General features: G+C 48.0%; 1 protein-coding gene across 17 annotated transcripts in view; it reads right to left on the bottom strand.

Moving 5' to 3' along the window:
* Positions 1 to 20,891, bottom strand: part of PHF21A (PHD finger protein 21A) — a 146,405-nt gene that overhangs the window by 112,739 nt on the left and 12,775 nt on the right. For 4 of the 17 annotated variants that reach the window (XM_040700941.2, XM_015287051.4, XM_040700943.2 and 1 more), the window contains exon 1: positions 12,681 to 12,970. The exons of 1 other annotated variant lie outside the window; for it this stretch is intronic. The gene's annotated coding sequence lies outside the window, so the exon portion shown is untranslated. Of the gene's footprint in view, positions 1 to 5,478; positions 12,028 to 12,191; positions 12,370 to 12,680; positions 12,971 to 13,268; positions 13,484 to 20,891 lie in introns of those variants that run through there. 12 more of the 17 variants (XM_015287055.4, XM_015287050.4, XM_025150709.3 and 9 more) reach the window with 5 other exon arrangements.

The raw sequence follows: 20,891 nt of genomic DNA, 5'->3' as shown, positions 1-20,891 counted from the left end.
AAACATAACCATACTTGCATGGTAATTTGCAATTTTTTTGGTACTAATTCTACTATAGCATAAGGGAGCCAGAAAGGGGGACCAATGAGTAAATAAACAAAAATCCAAGAGCAACAACGACCACCACCTTTTGATGTTTTTTCAAGCCCTGCAGAATTTAACTCTGGTCTCGTTCTGGGCAGCGGGCCTTATCTATGCAACTCCACACTCCCATAGGATTTCAAATTCTCATCTATTAATCATAATCTCCCCTATGCGCCATAAGGTCTCCAATTCTTATTTAAACACCTACTTTCCCTTCAATCCAAGATAACCTAATAAGAGAATGTATCCCAAACTTCAAAAACAAAAGTACCTTCCATATTTTCTATGATCTATTTTACGAGAGTCTCACCTCCTCTGGGGCAAGCACTGCTTTGTACACCACCCATACGTGATCAGCAAATTGCTTTTAAGCTTGTTTCTATTTATATTGCAGCAACACTCAGGACTTGAAGGAAGCGGGCAGTTTCCTGAATTAAATGCAAGAGGGAAGGCCTCTGCTTCTGGGTTAAAGCCTTCAACAAACTCATAGCAAAGCAAAATAAATGAACTCATTTCTGCCTCAGTTTCTAATCTGAAACACAGCAATGGTAATATTCACCAGACTGACCTGTTATCTTTCAAGTGAAGCAGATTCTCAAATAATGACAGGCACACCTATACTCCAGTGAATACACTGTGCTGATTCACAACAGCGGATTGCCTGGGCCAAATTCCATGCAGTATTAACAAGTCAACAGGAAGCACTCCAAAATTATTACACTGATGTGCTCTCATCTTCCTTCCCCTACATTCCAGTCAGCTGACACTCTTGCTGCTCCCTGTATATATACAGGCACAGGTATCAACCTCAAATCTTGCCTCCCCTTTCCCTTTTACATTCTCCATTCTCACCCCTTAGAAGCCTTCTGTTTTTTTCTTCCCCTCATAAGCTCACAAATGGGAACTGTAGCATTTGGAGAATGGTATTTGTAGCTGGGGTAGTCACACTCGGTGTGGGAGTACTGATGGTAGTCACTAATCTGAAAGGAAGGATTCAAGTCACCATGCACTTAATAGAAGTTCTTTTCTTCTCAAAACCATGATTATTCAATATAAGTAAAAAGATTTACACACTAGATCACATAAACGTAGCACAAACACAGAATCCCTGCCAATCTAACATGGAATCACAAAAGTACAAAATTAGTGCTTAATGCAAGAAAAGCTGAGTACGAGACTCCCATAGTGCAAAAGTAGACTTCTGCTACATGAAGAACAGTGTCCAAGATATGGCTTTACTGTTAATCACACTGACTGCTACAGATTTTTAACTGATTGTTTCCTTGGAGTAGGAATGCTATAATGCAGTTATATCCATTTGTATAGATAAATCCCAATGCTGATGGAGAATGAAAGTGTTTCACAGAACATGGCATGATTCCACCTTCTCAGCTAAAGGATCAGCAGTCTAAAGCAGTCAATTAGCCCTCTTCTCCCTCATGTGATTTTTGCTCCCATGGAGCCAGGACCCATCCCCACAGAGTTTCACCCAGGCCAGAAGGCAGTGATGTCCTGCTGAGGGACACCCCTCTTTCAGATCCCTTCACATCAGTACCACTACAACCTTAACCCACTCTCCTGGCACCCTCCGGTTCCACAGACATGAAAGCCCCACTACAGTGCTGTCCTGGGAGATGGGAGACAGAAGCCACACGGCAAGAGGGCAGGCAGCCAGATGAGGCCAAACAGCACAGGGTACTGAACTAATGCTGCGTATACCACAACAGCACCAAGAGCCTACGACTCTGTGATGCCAAGACTGACACTTGCAACGTTCACGATCACAGAACTACTGTGCTGTCAGTGCAGTGACCATTCTTACTGTAACTTCTTTGAACTAATTCTTTTCTATAAAATTTAATGCCCAGATTCTTAATGGTCCTATTGCTGCACTAGAAAAGATGTTTAAATACTTATGTCTCCACACACACAGGAATTCTTATGTGCTCCTTTCATTACCTCATCCTCACATAGTTCTCTTCCTGCTGTTCTAAAGATTTTGTTTGTTAAATCCCACAGGGAAAAAACCCTCAGAACCTCAGCTTCTCTCTATTTAGACTCTGGTCATTACACGATGTGGGGGGGAGTGTGGAAGCCATATGAGGACCAGAAACATATGTGAAAGCTTATTGCGTGACGTCAAACCCCTTCTAACACAACCTCTGATCCCCAAGAAGACCATATGAGTCTGGACTACCAAAGATTACAGCATCAAAAGCAACACAGGAAAAAAGAAAAAAAATCAAACACAACACAAGGGAGGTTTAATAGCTTAAAACATATCTCACGTGCAAAGCAGCAGAAAATGTAGGGAAAAATGCATGGATAGTATTTTACCACCTTTCTCATATTATGCAAGAATTCCTGAGGAAGTCACAGCAGTCTGACAGGCCTGAGAGAAAATAAAGACTTGCCTCATATGTAATACTTTGCACACACACAAAGCAGGGATTTAACAGATACCTGTCAACTTCCTTAGTAAAAGTTTTTGAAAGCTTTTGAGCAAGTCAGCTTACAGGAACAATGCTGTAATCATCCATTATATCAAAAATTTACTCAGCATATAGAAATCCAATAGTCTGGGACAAAACCAAGAGGCAAAGGAGGCAGATTAAGTTAGAAAAGAGAAAACAGAACGGAGGTCCAAAGTTCTGAGGAATCAGACATGCTTATCTCACACCAGGAAGGAGCAAATCTAAGATCAATCTTCCCACTTGTGCAGTTCTGTAGCAATGACAACAGCAATCCAAAACAACAACTTGCGGCGCTTGCATTAATTAGCGCAGGCACAGATCTGCACTGAACTAATCAACGCCACAGCTGAGGGTACACTGCTCTTCCAGTCAGGGACCAGCCCAGAGCATGCATTTAGATGCAACAGACCAACTGCATCACATTTTGACTGGCTGCAAAATTTGCAGCTCATCATCACAGGAACAGACACGTGATACAGTTAAACACAGCACAACCTATTAGAGCTCTGCACCAACAGCCAGGCAGCCAAGTATCATTCCTGCAAGAAGTAAGCCGGGAGAAAACATCGCAAGTACACTGCAAGCTTGAAGTCTAGAAGAAATTGCCATCCAGTGTTAAGAATTCACAATAATTATGAGAAGGGGGAGATTTCCACATGTACTTAAAGCCCAAAGTTCAAAGGAAAAGCAAAGCTGGTGAAACATATCAAAGCAGGCAGGCAATGGAAACAGACTGATTCTGAAATAAGTCTCATGGTGATAAATCCGGCCATTTCAGCAGGATTTTCTGATAATGCAGAATAAGAGGTATGATGGGATTCACCTTTGGGAGAGGGAAAAGAATTGCAGCAGGCTCAAGGAGAGCTATCTCGTGCCCAGAAACAGCAAAAACTGTTCTAGTCCTTCCCAGTGTATTCCTGACCAGAACAGAATCTGAAAGGGTAGCAAAGGAAGCTCGGGTTGCCACATCCTTTCCACTCAGAGTCACTGGCGAGAGCATCCTTAACACAGCAAATTCGTACTGCACACACAACAAGATTTACACGATAAAGAGTTTATCGGAGACGATTACTGCAAGCAAAGCCCCAATCCAAACTAGCACAAGTTTCATCATTAGCACAGGCCATCATAGTCCTTCTACAAAGTTATGGATAAAGGTTTCTTAGAGGTGTGAGGGTTCTTTGTGAGTGCCTTTCGTTGTTGTTTGGTTTTAATTCTTATTTTTAAAATCCATCGCACATTAGGTTATGCAAATTTTAGACTGATCACCTCAAGTGGAGCAGGTTTTGTCATACTGGCAAAAAAGAAGAGACAGAGACAAATCCTTGGACGTGTCAAGGACTAATTTCTGGCTTTCACGTCAAATTTTGTTGTGTTAGCACATTAAGCAAAAGCTCTGAATAAATACATTCCGCGTTCTTACAAAGCTTTACAGGAGCTCAGTATTAGCCACTTCTTTAAAGGAACAGCAAAGACACAGGCACGCAAAGTAACTGGTGTGAGATCCAAGGGCCAGCAGCAACATCAGAACCAGAAGCCAGATTCTTCAAACCCAGTTAGGTGCCACAGCCCTTTTAAACTACCTTCGGAGGGGGGAGGAAATGAAGTCACCCACGGCACTCCTGATCCAACAGCAGACTTCCCATCGACTTCAGCAGGGCCTGAATTTCCTCCCAGATCAGGACACGTTTGCTCTCATGAGATAAGAGATACTTATAAAGGAGTTGTTCTGTACAGCTATGCACCAAATCCTTTTGTACATCCCTATTACCCACATTCCTTATCTCGAATACCCTGATACAGCAGCGTTACAAGGGGCACTGACGCAGGCTCTGCACAGAGGCACTACTCTGCACAGAGGTACTCCGTCCTTGAAGGACAAGATACACCACCGTTCCACTACGTAGGGATTTATCTCAGTTTCTTCTGTCTGTTGTGTGGTTCCAATTGGTGAAGGGATTTTCATCCTTGCACTGCAACAGTAACAACATTCTAATTATGTCAATACACCAATAGTAACTATTTAGCTAACTGTGTGACCTGCCAGCAGCTTGCTCTCAGTGGGCTGTGAATCCTTAAAGAAAACTACATTGCCATTAGCAAACACTATTAACTGTCACAGCACACACAAGGTTTTTGGTATGGATTTCACTTATTTCTACCTGTTTTAAACAGAGGTATCAGCAAAGTACAGCCCATACAACCCATCAGCACTGACAAAATACATCCCCAGCCTCGAAGAAGCTATCAGTACCTATCTGTCACATTTAAAATCCGTACAGGTGAAGGAGAAAACAGCTTTTCTTTTTTTCTTGGTCAACTTCCTTTTTTCCACACGACTACGAAGGAAATCCACACTCTAAATTCATATCGAGTGAAATGTCACGAGTTTCGTAGAGAAGAATTCTGCCACACAGGCCCATATATAAGCTAGTTATGGAGGATGCACAGAAGCTACTTTCCAAGTGTACGATCAGGACCTCCAAACATCTACTACTACTGATTTTAGACATTCAGACTTACGCACAGCTTAAAGTAAAAACACACGTGAACTTTTACAGGACTGGAGCTCTAATTAAACTCTTCAAAAACATCAAAAAGGCTCATTTGGTACTGCGTGGCACTTACTGATAAGCCTTTTTTGGTTATTATTTCCCCCAAACTTCAGAACTAATAAACTGACCAAATAAACTGGGATCAAGAGTTAAAGCTAAGCACTTGTTTACTTAAAAATTAAGACAACTGCAGTATTCAAGACATGGCACACAAGACTATAGCAAAAACTAAAGCTTGCTACAGGCCTAACAACTGAAATCACATTAGTGTCCACATTAACTACAGCAAGTCCCACTCAACAGAAGTCAATGTGAAAACAAGTAATTCTTACGGATACAAAACAACAAAAAGCCAAAAAAGCCACCTTTCTGAAAGTTCCTATGCCTCTATCTCCTTTCCAGAAACGTTTTGCTTTCTTTGATGCAAGCTCCACGTGAATCCAAGCTCAATGGCCAGAGCTGAAGCGCAGCGAGACGAGCACTGGCCTCAACGTGCTTCTGGCCTCACCTGCCAACACAGGAACCGGGGATTCCATGCGTCGGTTGTGACAATAGTGATGTCACTAACCGCCATAGCAGGGAAGTGGCACACCTCCCTGTGCCCTCATGGTTTCAGCTGAAGCAGCCGCACAGTTAAGTCAGGCCTCGGCAGGCAAAGAGCTGCTCACATGCCCTCTCCCCGTGGCAGAATCCACTGTAAGCACCGGGCAGCACTACATGAAGAACAAGGCACCAGTAGCACCAAGGGGAGCCTCCTCCTGCCACGTTTCCATCCACAACATTACCTTGAAAGATGCAAAATTTCCAGAAGATCAAACACTGTACTTGCAATCACAGATGAGACAAGAGATTCATGCAATTACTTATACACTCTTTGTATAAAAACACACGTGCAGCTGGAGGACTGACTTCATCACTTGCTTTTCCCTAAAGATACCACTTGACTAGAAGCCGACTCATGGATAAATGTATGCGCTGCTGCACAGCAGTAGCAGCCGGCTGTACTGATAGGGATTGCTCACGGCAGCGACGATTCAGTTTCTAGGATTTATAGCATATTTCACCTGTCACCCTAAGCCTCAAGCTCCCGCGGATGCAAACTACGAGTCCCAGGATGCATCAGTGCAGCACTACCCAGACAAGCCTGCAGATAACACTGGAGCACGGCACACTGGGGCCTGTAGTTTGCACAAGCAGTGCTCAGCAGAGAGCCCAGCTGTAGGCCATATTACACGCCTCTGCGGGCCAGAACGCACGCACTGCACAGGGATGGGGAGCCAGCAGGTAAACGGGGCCAGCAGCTACCGCTCACAGGCTGGAGCTGTTAAGGAGACAAAGACTTCAGTATAAATACACGTCAGCTATCCGACAATTGAGAAATCAGCAGTTTAGCTACTTTCAAGGATGCAGAACAGACTACGGCTTTTTAATCTCACTGCACGTAGAGATGCTACATTTTTTCCAGGACTGCTACGTTTTTAATGCTAAAGCCTGTTTTCAAAGAGTGCTCTTCTGAATATCAATAGGAAAAGTACGTTTGGTGAGGGGCACATTCTCCCTGTCCAGAATTTAGTCAGCTGGAAAGAGATGCTCTCTTCCTCCATTTCTGAGCCGTGCTGAAGCAGAAGCTCACGTCTCTTCCAAGAAGCAGCCGAGCTTAGCTGAACGCTAAATAGCTGCATCTCAGCGTAGGCCTCACAGAAGAATACGCTGTACTTCAGCAAAGGGAAGGGCAGCTCCCCCTACCAGTCTGCTCTAAGAAGGTTTTACTGAGGAAGGAAACAACCAGTGCTCAAAATGAACAAGTCTTCCTTGTTGTTTTCCTCCTTCTCCTCCTCCCAAGCTCGGGATCTTTCTTACTGCTAAAAAACAGGAACATGCCCATGTAATTCCATCTCTAAGGATCAGTACATTTCACCAGCCTTTGTGGAAGAGCGGTCCGTGCGGTGCTGTCAGCTAGCGAGCAGGAGCACAGCACCCAGGGAGACAGGCAGAGGGCCTTGTGCTGCAGTGAGGGGACGGAGGCAGCCCCATCACCTGACGGACGTCCTAGCGCATCGCCCCCATAGGCAAAAGGCCGCACAAGCATCTGAGGGTTTTGTCAATACAGGGATACTGTCCACAGGCCAAAGACAGCTGTTGCCATAGTTACTATCAGTCAGCTTAACAGAAAATAATTATTGCGATTACTCAGAAGTTTTGCTAAAACAATTTCAATCTTCACTCGGATACCACTGGATCTCTCCCGTTAACTATCTGCAGCCTCTGGGACACACACAGCGACCTGCGGTGGGATGGCAGGCTTGGAGGGGAGCACGGGAAGGAAGGGACGTTCCCTAGCACTGACAGCGAGCGTCACGCAGGCACAGACGCGGCCAGCAGGCCGACCACAGCCCTCTGCTAGGTGCGAGTCCCCCTCCTGCAGGCCCAAGGCCAGCCGGGCTCAGGCCACCCCAGAGGCCCCAGCCTGCCCTCGAGCGCGTTCCCCTCCACATCTCCCCACTCTCATTCAAAAAAAAACGCACTGCCTGTGTTTTCAAAACATATTCCTAATTACACACGCACCGGTACAGCCCATCATTTTAAGAGGCAACCAGCCCAATTTCTGCAGCGAGTGAACTTGCTAACACCGCCTTTTGTCCTAGGAGCACGGGGCTGTCAGGGAAGGGCAGCAGCCGGAAGACGCGCGTTTTAAGGCATCAGACATTAAAATAGAAGCGGCGTGAACACGGCCTACGAGACAGCTCACGCTAAGCAGAACCTCACTCCTTATGTACCACACAGAAATGCATTCCACCGCTAACAACAAGCGTTGGGCTGGGGGGGTGTTTGCTTTCTGGTGGGGTTTTTGGGTTTTTTTTTCTTTTCTTTTTTTTTTTTTCCAGGATGCTCTGAGCACACAATCTGTAATCAAAGAGCGAGCGTTTGCAGCGACAATGAACAAGAAACCTCAGGTAAGAAGGAGCGTTCAATAGGTCAAACCACCTCCGCACAGAGCTTTTAAGGCACAGGGTACTTGATAATTCCTATGGAGATATTAAAGTGATGTAAACAGCACAATACAAAATAAATTCTGCAGAGAAACCTATACCAAGGAGCGCATTTTTTCCCCTCAAAAGCCTGGGACGATCAAAGTGTTAAAACAAAAGGGTCGGTGGCAAAGTTGTGGCTTTGTCAGGGAGCGGCACAGCACTCAGCCCAGTCCAAAGGAACGGATCTTTCTGAGCCCTCTACAGATTGAAAGGTTATTTTGAAAACAGGTGAGTGCAACTATAAAGCCTAATTGTTACACAGGCCTGCCTTTCCTCAGTGCTAAATATGCTTCTAAAAATAACCAACTTCTTTGTACATTCTGCAGCCATCTATATCTACACTTGGCACTCCACTTTTGTGAGGCTTTAACATAAAAGTAGAGTCAAGCAACTTAAAAACATACTTTACCAATTTTAAGAGTAAAGAGGGTGCGGGAGCCGTGCATTATTTACAACTCAGAAACACACAGGTTTTGTGGGGCTTTTATTTCTTTCCCCTTTTTCAATAAGGCTGTATTTGTAATAAGGAAAAAAAAAAACACACAAAGTTTCCCCCCAGCTGTAAATAAACTTCTTTTTTTTGCCTGCATAACGCATCTCTCTATCACCAGCACAAGGCAGACATCGGCGTTGTGCTGTGCTGAACATGAAATATTAATGTAGGATATCTATAAAAACTATCCTTCAGCTCACCCTCTACTTGCAGGGTACATCCCTTACCCCTCTCACCGGCGGCACCCCGCACCCCCTGCACGCTGCCCCACCTTCCCAGCACACAGCTTGCTCCCAAGTAACCTTTGTGTAGTTAAAATACATCAGAAGCAGGATGTGAGCTGCTTTCTGGCACAGAGTAATTGAACAAGGGCAATTCACGAACATGCAGGAACCAGGCCTTTGTGGAGCCTTACACTTCCAGCACACGGCCACGCATGTGACCGTGCAGTTGTGAGCATAAAGGGTGAAGGGGACGGTAAAGAAATACTGTTACAAGCTTGATAATAGGTTTTTAGCGCTGCCCTTCTGCACGAGGAGCCTCTCCTACAGGCCAGGCTGTGGAACAGCTCGCATCACCCACAATGCCCCTTCGAAAAGCAAAGCCCTACCAGGCCGCAAAGGCCTTTCTGGATGGTTTTAAACAAAACCAAAAAGCAACACAACCACAACAACAGTAAAAAGGTTAAGGCACCAACATATGTTTCTCACGTGACGTTCGTCTTGAGTTTCTGTACCGCAAGCCAAGTGCCCCTAATGTAAGAAACAAGATAGTCCTTTAAGGTTCATACAGGCAGTGTGGAGCTGAAAGGGAAATCTCCCTTATAAACAAATCCCGATGGGATCGGTCCACTTTACTGCATAAGCTTCACCCTGCCCCTACAAAGTGCTGAGGAACTGAGAAGCTACGCCGCGTTCATATGCCATGATGACCATTATAAACAAGCCGCACCAACAGCCTCGGCCATAGCCGCACTCACTATTTCAGTGCTCCAGCTGCACTCCCAATTCCTGAAGCGCTACCAAAAGCACCAGAAGAGGAAAAAAAAAAAAGCTTAAAACATTCTTCGCTGCACAGATCCAGTCGGAGGATTTTTTTTTTTTATTAGAATTTCTCCAGCAAAGTTGAACAGGCGCACACGCAAAAGCTCATCTCTAAAAACAGAGCCAAGTTGCAGCAAGAACTCTTTAGGCCCAATGAGTTGAAGCACAGCTGAAGCTGAGCGGCCTCGGGTGAAGAGAGCTTCACAAAACCTAAACCGAAGGCAGAGATCTTACTGTTGGAGCTGGAAAACACATCCGTATTTTTCTCTGAAAATTCACAGCTCCCTTCTTTTTCTCTATTTAAGTTCTCTGAAGGGAAGTTTTCTATTTTCATTCCCTAAAGGAAGAAAACAACCCTCCCCCTCCAATGCCTCCTCCCACCTCACAACAAATCCAGACCACGATGCACAAAAAGAGCAGAGATTAAAAGCTTTCAGATAGAAATCTTCAGATGAATAATAGCAACATAATCCCAAAGAAAAGCATACATATATATTCCTTGATGCGGCACTCTGAATTACAGCCCACGGGCACTGCCAAGTCCCCTCCCCAACCCGACCCCACTTCCAAGCTGCCTGGCTCAGCACGGCCACACACCAGGGGCAGGGTGGGCAGCACAGGCAGCAGGTGCTGAGTGAGCACCTTCCTGCTGCTGGGCAAGCAGCTCTCCAGGCCTCCGAGGGACGTCCCATATGCATCACAGCACAGCACAGGATCCAGGCATTGCTTAATGCTCACTCTATAGCAGCCCAAATTTCTGGATGATAAGAACTACCAGACAACAATCTAATATCTTTACCACGGTTAGGCTGAAAGGTTCAAAAACACGGAGAAGCACCATCTATTTTTTTTTCCCCCAAACACAGATTTAAAGGGTCATTTACTGAGTGGCAGAATTCCTTTTTAAAAACTGTAATTAAAGAAAACCCTAAAAAAAAAAAAAAGAAAAAAAAAAAGAGTTCCATTGAACTGTCATGCAACACGCCAGATGCAAACAGAACCCCCAAACCCTGTGATCTTCCTACTAATGCATGGTAACTAACTTCTCCAGCTAACATGGGTGGTCCTAAGTACTTTTTGATTGTTTAAGAGCCTGTTCTTAGTAGTAACTTAGCGTCAATGTCTGGATACAAACTATAGAGTTACATGCACAGCCAAGGACAAACTTCACATAGAAGTTTCAGTGTTACATGTTAACTGGGTAAAGGCATCAGAGTCCTAGTTTGCCAAGGCTTCCGGAAGAATGCTACCACCTTCACCGATTAAGCTCCAAACAAGCCTCTTCCCATCAAAGCCCGGTATTTCCCTGCTCCATAGCACACCCAGCCTCACCGGACAAGCACAGAGTAACCCAATGACAGAAGCGAGACTACTCAGGTGTCCTCCTTGTTACAAGTGAGCACAGCCACGAGAGAGAAACAAAAAGTAAACAGACAGCTCCGGCCCTTATTTCTGACACCTGAGGACGCGGAGCTAAGGATGACGAGCCCCAGTTACCTCCAGCGGTGCACACGGGTGTCCGCCCCCTGCCCTGACAGCAGGCAGCAGCAGCTCTGGCAAAGATAACACCACGGGTCCAGGTGGGTGCCTGCCCCTATATGGCATCCCGTGCGGCCCCCCGGCACGCAGGTGCTGCTCCAGGGGCCTGTCCACACAGTCCCCCCACAGCAAAGAAAAGTTGATGGCGGAGCTGGCACTCGGGCCCAAACAGCACGCAGAGGGCAGGAGGGCAGCGGGGAGGGACGCACGCCTCTCCGCAGGTCTGCGGGCAGTCACCGTTACACGCAATTAAAAAGTGGGAACAGGTGTAGCAGATACCACAGTTTGATAGCCGAACAAAGAATATTACAGCACGTGACCGAAATGTGATGACATTTGTTCACCAATCGAAAACAAAAGCCACTCTCCAATGGCACTCTTTCCTCCACCCCCAAGAATTAGGAACTTGGAAACCTCTCCATATTGAAGCTCATCTTCTCCCGGCCTCGTTCTTTGACACTTGAGAAGAAGTTGAAGGGAGAGCCCCACGCACCCGGCCGCCCCAAACCCACCCCGAGCCCAGGTGCGCCGTCCCGCCCCGGCACCGCGGAACTGCGGCCGCGAAGCGGCTCGCCCGCCAGCGGAGCTCCGAATAATAGAGAGAAAGGGAAGAAAAACAACAGCAGGGAAAAAGGAAAACACCACCGCGGAGACGAGCGAAGAAAGGAGCATGCACGCGAGCACCACACCAAATGGCAGAGTCCCACACAGGGCCGCTCCACCTACGCACGGAGGAGGGCAGGGACGGCGGCGAGGAGGACGGGGGCACGGCGCGGGCCGGGAGCGGAGTGCCGCTGCGGGCGGCCCGGGGCGGGGGCAGCGGCCGGCGGAGCACAACTTGCAGAAGAAGCGGAATTTTCCCGGCGCTGCTCGGGTCACAAAGACGAATGAAAGGAAGGAGGAGGAAGGAAGGAATAAAATTTAAAAAAATAAAAATAAAAAATAATAATAATTAAAAAAAAAAAAAAAACCTGCGGCAGCGGGTTTACTACGAATGATCAATCACCGAGAGCGACAGGCATCGTCCCCCAGCCCGGCACCAAACTTCCCCGGCAGCATCGCGGCGCTGGGCCCGGCCGGAGGGAGCGGGCCCGCAGCCCCCGTCCCCGCGGGGGCCCGGCGCGGTGTCATCCCGGCCCGCTCCTCCCCCCGCCCGGCCGCCACCTCCCTCGGCCCCGAGTCCCCCTCCTCCTCCTCGCCCCGCCCGCAAACTTCTGGCGGGGCCCCGGGGGCCGCGGCGCCCCGGGACGCTGCACCCCCCCCCCCCCATAACCACACACGCACATACATACATACACGCACACACACACACACACACACACACACCTCCCCGGGGAGGGGCCGGGGGCGGCGGCGAAGTTGCGGCGCAAGTTGGGCGCGGGGCGGGGGGCGGCGGGGTCGGGGGGGGGCAGGGAGGAGGAGGAGGAGGAGGAGGAGAGGAGGAAGGCGGGATACTACACCCTGCTGGCGGCGGTGCGGCGGCGGCGGGCCCCCTGGCAGGACCTGGCTGCGAGGGGGAGGACTCTTCTTCATAGGGGGAGGGTGCTGGGGCCGCCGCTCCTCCGGGCCTCCCTGTGCCCCTCTTCCGGGCGCCTCTCTCTCTCTCCTCCTCTCACTTTCTTTAAGCTAAGCGGGGAGTGGAAGATGGTAGGTTGCTCCCTTCTCCTCCTCCTCCTCCTCCTCTTCGCTCGCTCTCGCCTCCGTGGGGTCCTGTTCCTTCCCCCTGTCCGCGGGGGGCTCCTCCTGCGGCGGGGAGGAGGGGGCGGGCGGGGCGGGAGGCACGGAGCCGGCGAGGCGCAGGAGGAGAGAAACTGTGACACAAAAACAAGCCGCGAAGCTGAACTCTTCTTCAATCCCATTCACCCGGCCCGGCCGCAGCACCGCGCCGACGGATCCCTCCGCCGACGGCCTCCCTGACTGCCTGACGCGCGCTCCCGACGCGCCGCCGAGCGCGCCCCCGCCCGCCCCCACCCCGCGGCGGGGGGGGTCCGGCCCGCCGCCCTCGGAGCCCCCCCGCCGCTCCCGGAGCGCCCCCGCCGCCCTCTCGCCTTCATGCCGGCGGGGGCGGCCGCGCCGCCTCCTCCCGAGGGGGACTACTTGACGCGTCGGTGCGGCGAATTTATTTCCCTTTGCCTAAGGAACGGGCTGTGCTGCGGCACCCATTGCCTAGGGAAAAAGCCCGGATGTGAAGTGAGTGAAACTAAAGTAGAGTGAAGTAGGGCACCAAACTCTGCCGGAGCCGCGCCGCCCGCGCGCCGCCTCCCTCAGCCGCCCCCCGAGCGGCGGCGGCCGCCGCCGCTCGGGGGGCGGCTGAGGGGAGGCGGCGCGGCGCGGGGCCGTTAGCCGTCTCCCCCTCCCCCCTCCCGGCCGGCCGGCGCGCGGGGCTCGGCGCGGGGGCGCGCACGGCGGGGCCGCGCGCAGGAAGCTGGGTCGCGGGCGGGAGGAGCCGCGCGCGCGGGGCCCCGCCGCGAGGGGCTCCTCACAGGAAGTTGATGCAACAGGGCCGCGTCCGAGCCGCAGCCGTCACGCCAAAAGAGCGACGTAAAATTAAACGGCGAAACCCACCGAGCCGGGCCGCGCTTGGTTTTAATTACCGCTTTCCCGTCAAAGTTCTGGGAGGGGCGGGGGGGGTGTTTTGCCGGGGAACTTTACGGCTTTCTTAAAGTGGCAGCTCCTGGGCTCCCGTAATTACGTAAGGAACTCAGGCTGCTGGTTGGTTTTTTTTTTTGTCACCCATTTTTAACCTCCCACTGCCAAAAGCAGCGTGGCCAGCATGTGGAGGGAGGTGATCCTGCCCTCTGCTCCGTGCTGGTGAGACCTCACCTGAAGGCGTCCAGATGTGGGGTCCTCGGCACGGGAGTAGACGTGGATCAGTTGGAGCACGTCCAGAGGAGGGCCACAAAAAACGATCCGAGGCATGGAACACCTCCTCTGTGAGCTGAGAGAGCCGGGGCTGTCCAGCCTGGAGAAGAGAAGGTTGCGAGAGACTCGAGAGCGGCCTTTCGGTATCTGAAGGGGGCTGTTAGAAGGGACAGGTCTTTAGCAGGATTTTTTGCAATAGGACAAGAAGAAATGGTTCCAAACTAAAGGAGGGTATGTTTAGATTGGATATTAGGAGTACATTTTTTTTATGACAAGGGTGGTGAGGCGCTGAAACAGGCTATCCAGAGAGGTGGTGGATGCCCATCCCTGGAGACATTCAAGGTCAGGCTGGACCGGGCTCTGAGCACTCTGATCTAACCATAGGTACCCCTGTTCATTGCAGAGAAGTTGGACTGGATAGCTTTTAAAGGTCCCTTCCAGCTCAGGTGATTGTATGAATCTATGATTGACCCCAACATCTCAGGTTTCCCCCACATCACTGCTCACTGTGGGCTACACGTTGCAGCCTAGTCAGCAACCTGGGCTTTGGTTTTCCCTTCTGCCGTAGTTAGAGGCTTTTGGCTAGAGTCAGCTGCCCACAGTGCAATCCAGAGCGGCTTTTGTCCTTCATAGCATTCGACAGATGCACCACAAACATAAATACTGAGCCCATTAATTTCACTGTTTTCTATCTTTCTGATTAAGGAATAAATTAAAAGAAGTTAAAACCAGTGATTAAGTGTTACAGATTCAGCGTGTTTATTCTGTTGAGGAGTCAATATGTGCAGTTTGACTAAAGTTTGTTTTAGAGATGAACTTTGGACAAAGTTCAAAGAAAAAAATGATCATTCACTATTACGGCAGATGTACAAAGAAATTGTATGTCATTCCTCCCTGAATTCAGGCTGTGTTAAGTGCTGTGCCACACGGTCTGTGTTTGGTGCATGCTGTCCACAGAGATCTGTGGGTCATAGATGGGTGGCTCAGCCTGTCTCACACCAACCTCAGCAATTTAATCCATAGGTTCTGATCAGACATGCTGGAAGTGCTTTAATAACAGTGTACATACTCTGCTCCTTTTGTTCAGGCTCATAATGACAAAGAGGAACAGTCCCAGCTTCTGTGCTACTTCTGACTTCATTTCCACGGCAGCAAAAAGGGCTTCCCCAGGTACACGTGTAACATATCGCTTCTGGTGGCATTAGAATTGATCTCACATATGAAACTGGAAGCGGCAGCACTATCAAACATACAGCTAAATGTTTGAATAAACTGGCTGTCATTGTTTGTTGGCTTCACACAGATATCCAGCACGCTTCCATTGCAAGAGAAGCAAAGCCTTGCTAGAAGCCTACAGAAAAAATTCCCCCCCTTTGCTTTCAGAGTGTTTATCCACAAAGTTGCCCTCCACATCCCTGTCTCCTAATGTGGCATTCTTGCTGTTCACCAAAATCCAGCCTTCAGCTTGCACAGATTTTCCACTGTGTGGTTGATCACATCACCCCATCCCCTTCTCCAAGTTTATTTCCAAAAGCACAAGTCCAAGCCAACTCCAAAGCCTTTCCAAAGTTAGTGGAAAACTCATGAAAATCACCAGGCTTTCAATGAGAATTTGCAGGCATTTGCTTAGTGATGCTGTTTCTTACCGAGTGAAATGCAGGAGCATTTCAAGAGCTGTTGCTTATAATTTTTGTAATAAACGTTCAGAATAACAACTTATGTCACTACATGTCTGTTTTGTTATATCCAGCCCATTTTACAGTGCCATTTGCTGAGAACACTTAGAACAAAATCCAAGAAGACATTCTTTATCACGCAGAAGCATTTTCATGGCAAGCAGCAAGTGTGAAAGCTCGTAACCTCCAGGTCAAAGATGGAGCCAACAGAGCCGGGTAGCCACATGGTACTTTCCCTTTCCCCTGTTTCCAGCAGGGAAACTACCTCAAAAATAAAGTTTTGTTTCTTGCCTATTACTGTTTTTCCCCATGCTGTCTGCAGGAATGCTAGATGACTGCATATAGGAGGAGGGACATCCTGTGCAGTTGTGCTTGAAAGAGAAAGTCACAGACCACTTCAGGCAAGGCATGCCCCTGTCTGACCAACCAGCTGGGTATTGAGCATGGATCAGTCTCTCCAGCAGAGAGCTCCCTCCAAGCACATACCTTCCTCCTCTCAGGCTTAGGGAAGAGTAGGGCATAGCTCACTTCTAGATGATACAGAAAAATCAAGCAAATGGTTTAGACTACTGGCTGGAGCTAGAGCCTGAGAACACAACACACGCAAGGGGCTTGCCCTTAAGGACAACAACCTAACTGCAAACCACACTGCTTAGCAGAATGACTCTGACTTCAGCTACAGCTTATTGCCTTACATAGGGCCCATTATGTACAGCAGCTGATGAAGCAGACCCCTGCTTGCTCTGGCCCATCCAAAAGACCTGCTTACACAGCAGTTGCCAGCTGGTCTCAGCTGGGGGTGGTGCAACTGCAAATTTGCTCTTCTGATGCGCTACTAGCACAGCTCAGGCTGGGGGAGTTCTCAGTGCAGTGGGCCACAAGTGGGTGAGGAGTGCATTGCTTGGGATCTGTATTCTGGGAACAGAAATTCAACCTTTGCCCCTTGCCCATTGCAAAGCTCACATTCCCCATATTGTCCCAGCAGCACAGCCAGCATAATACCACGTTGCCTGTGTCTCTGGTGGGTTTGCACTGGGGTTAGAGGTGATTTCACGGTTAGCCATGGAAGAACAATTTTATCTTACTGTCTGTTCCCCCCCCCCCCCCCCATCATGGAACGTTTCACTTACAGGAGATACCTTTTATTAAGAACAGAAGTCATAGGATCATAGAATACATTGGGTTGGGAGGCACCTCTACAGATCATCTAGTCCACCCATGCCATGGAGCACAGAGAAGAAAATGTAAGGCTGTTTGGCCAGTGAGAGCAGGTCTGCATCTGTCCTATCACACAGGGAGCAGGGGGACCTGTGAGGACCACCGTGGTCTCTGATCTCTCAACAGCTCCCAGACATGCTCATCCCTGGCTCTTGCACAAGCCTGCACAGGTTTTGGCTATGTTAAGGTTTTAGTATGTCAAGTCAGGAAGGCTGGCTGCTTCTTATCTAATCTGACTTTCAGCACGGTGCAGGCTATTTAACCAGTAAATCCATCTCAGATCTTCAATTTAGGTAGGCCAGCACATACCTTACCCTTCACAAGCTGTTGCTCTCTGCTTCTGGAGAGGCATCTGCCCTCAGAGAGCTGAGTGGCTCTGGCCGCTTCCAGATGGAAGGAAAATCCAAGCAGTGATACTGTCTCCAGCAATTGAGAGGAATGGGTTTCCTTACCTTTTTTTGTATCTTTTCTCTTTAAGTAGATGTGAGCAGTCATAAAGGGGACATTGCTTACGGCACTCGGGTGGCTGGCCAGGCTGACTAAGCACGCTTACCGATCCCGCACACTGTTTAGAATCACAATGAGCTGGAAACTGCGTGCCAAGACGTGAGCGATCCAGGGAGCAGTTACTCATTTTTAAGCCAGCGGTATGAACTATCCCATGAGCAATTGCAGCTCCATTATCAGGTAAAAGAAGCTCTTTTTGGCTCATTGCCTTTTTTGTTAGGCAACATAACGCGCCCTCATTCAGGCTGATTTGTTGTAATATTGTCACCCCATAAAATTTTTCATCTGTAGCTTGTTGGCCCACTGGTGGTTTCATCCATTTCCCAATCCAAATGCCCTTTTCCAGATACCTTCAGCAGAACCCTCTCACTTTTATTTCCTAAGAGCTCAGAGAGGAGAACATTCGGTAGAGACAGAAAACTATGGATGGAAATGAAACCATTAAGTATTCAAGGACCCAAAGAAAGGAAATGGCAAACTGTAACAGCATTTCCATATGTCACTAGCTTGATAAGTGAATAGAAGTCCACTCAGAGCAGTAAACCAAGGGTGCAAGCTACAGGCAATGACAGCAGCCACCAGGTTTTAACACAGGCACATAGACATCACAGCTGGTAGGTTGCACAGAAATCAGACATCACAGGCAAACAGCATCTATAGAGAAATGTCCATTCTCGTAAACAGTAAAGCCAGTAGACAAAAGAGCTAAAAAGATGCAATGTTCTAAGTGTTAGTGATCATTTTGGCACCTAGAAAGGGAGACCTGATACAACAGAGCCTATCCTGAGGAACACATGATGTAAAAGGTCAGTATCGGGAAGGGAGAACCAAGATGCACCAGGAAAAGTAGGTGGTGGCAATAATTTCAGGATGCTAGCTACTTCAAATGTAGATACTGATTGCAGTTTTCAAAAAATCTTTGCATAAAATTGCCCCTGAATCCTTAGATATCACTGGATATGTAAAGATCCTGGCTTTTGAGGGGATGGAGAACCTAAAAAGCAATTCTATTTCCTTCAAGTGTTTAACTACATGTATATTTGAGCTGAGATTACCAGCTGAGCACTAAATTCGCACTGTTAATTTCAATTTTAATCTAAGTTTCGTCTTTTGTTGAATGATATAGTACAAATAACATCAGCGTTTCAAGCAGTGCAGAAGTAGTGAACTTTGGGAAGCACTAAATCACTGGAACCCCTGTATTTATCTCATGTTGCCCTGGCTGATCATTGTGCTGACAAGTAGGCCAGCTGTGAAACAACAGTTATTAAAGAGCAGTGGGGAAAGGCAGTGCCAGAGCAGAGCTGTGCATGGCTTTGCATGCGAGAATAGGAGTTAACTATGACTCAGTAGACATAGAGGTGGGTGACAGTGCAAGGATTCAGACTGGGTTTTCATGGCCTAACAATAAGCAGCGTTAGGCAATGACAGATTATGAGGAATTAAGTACGCTGTGGGTGCTGCTACCCCTAGATTTGGTTTTTGCTGGGTTTCTGCTCTGGCCTCCTAGTCTCATCTTGCCTCTTTCTCAAGTCAAGGAGCTGCATTTGGAACCTAGTGGAAAGAGGCAAAGGGAAAGTCAAAAAAGAGTCAGTATGCTTGGCTTCAATGGAGTGCAGCTGTAAAGTATCCCTTTTACCAAGTTTTGGCTTACATTAGAGCTATGGCATAATACATTGCCATCATGCAGTTGTAGATTGTCTTGGGTTGGAAGGGACTTTAAAGCTCATCCAGTTCCAGCCCCCCTGCCACGAGCAGGGATGCCTACACTAAATCAGTTTGCCCACAGCCTGATCCAACCTGGCCTTGAACATCTCCAGGTGTTGCTTCTCTGAGCAACATGATCCAGGGCCACATTACCCTTGCAATGAAAAATTCCTTCCTAATGTCTAATCTAAATCTGTTTCCTCATCCTACAACTACACTGCCTGCTAGAGTCCCTCACCCATCTTCCTGCAGCATATACTCCCTCCTGAAGTACACAACAAGGTCTCCCCAGAGCCTTCTCTTCTCCAGCCTGAAGAAGGCCAGCTGCCTCAGTCCGTCTCCCTAGGAGAAGTGCTGCAGCCCTCCAATCATGTTTGTGTGGCCCTCCTCCAGACCTGCTCCAACTGCTTCACAACCTTCTTATGCTTATGCAGGCCCAACTGCTGAGCACAGTACTTCATGTAAAAAGAGGCCTACAGTGTTACTTTTATTTATAATTGATTTTAACTTCCTCCCCTCAAGCCTTCTGTTTTTTATGTGACAAGCAAGTTGCAAAATATATTACTCAAAAGTTAGGAAATTCAGCAATGAAGCCTGTTTGTACATGCTTTGATTTAAAATTGATTAATAACAGTAAGATGCACCAATGTTATACTTAGCAGTTAAAAGACAGTTAGATAACGCCAATACATTCACAAATCTCATTGGCATAGCTCCGCTATAGGAATAGTATGTGTAAACACAAACTGGGAGGGACAGCATGAAAAAAAAAACAGTTTCTTTGTGAATTCTGTTGGGCAACAGAGTGGACACATGACATAATTTAGTTAGCCGCTCTTACAGCGGACTTGGATAAACAGAAGTGAATTAGAATGAAAGTCTCTGGCAGTTTCGAAACACTACAAAGTTCCTGTTTACCTCAGTTGTTGAAAGCATTAATGCACTGCTTGCCATTGGCAAAGTAAGAGTTGAACGAGAGGCTGGAAGCTCCCTGAAGAAGGTGAAGTGAAATGAGAGCTCGTGCTGTTCCCCTTCATGGAGGCATTTTGTACCCATTCTTTGTGGCAGCTGGAGGACTCACTGCCTGTCTCAAGAGAGTTGCATTGGAATTGGAAAAGCAACTCCTGGGATATGAGATCATTTGCATAAAAACGCATGTATTGGGACTTCTCTGCTTAAAAAGTAAATAAATAAAACTGAGAGGGAGCACAAAAGGCCTGCTAGGTGAAGAACAACATGAAGAAAGGGGCCAGAGAGCAATCAGTCACCACTTCTCAGCGTGCAAGAGAAAGTAGCAAGAAGTGAATTGATCAGACAGCACTTAGAACAACAACAACAAAAAAAAAAAACAATACCTTCTCACTCAACTCATAATCACGTTTGGAACTCCTTGCTGCAAGATGGGAAGCCTGACAAGATAGATGTGTTCAGAAAGTTACAAAACAAGCCTGCAGAAGGATGCACTGCCACTGATTTCACCACTGACTGCCAGTGGCCTTCAGGCCCCATTTCATACAGCCCTCCCAAAGTACTTGAGATGGGACGTTATCAGGGAAAGGATAGGCTAGATGAGGCATCCTTGGTCTCTTCGGTATTGTCTGTAACAACCCAAAAGTTTAATGCAGTGAAATGGCGACACAGGAGGGGTAATAACAAAAGGACTAGTACAAATGGAAAGCTGTTACAAAGAGAAAGGAAAAG

The sequence above is a fragment of the Gallus gallus genome, chromosome 5 (assembly GCF_016699485.2).
Source record: "Gallus gallus isolate bGalGal1 chromosome 5, bGalGal1.mat.broiler.GRCg7b, whole genome shotgun sequence".
NCBI lineage: Eukaryota > Metazoa > Chordata > Aves > Galliformes > Phasianidae > Gallus > Gallus gallus.
The sequence above is the reverse complement of the archived record's forward strand: the minus strand, read 5'-3'. Positions and strand labels throughout refer to the sequence as shown.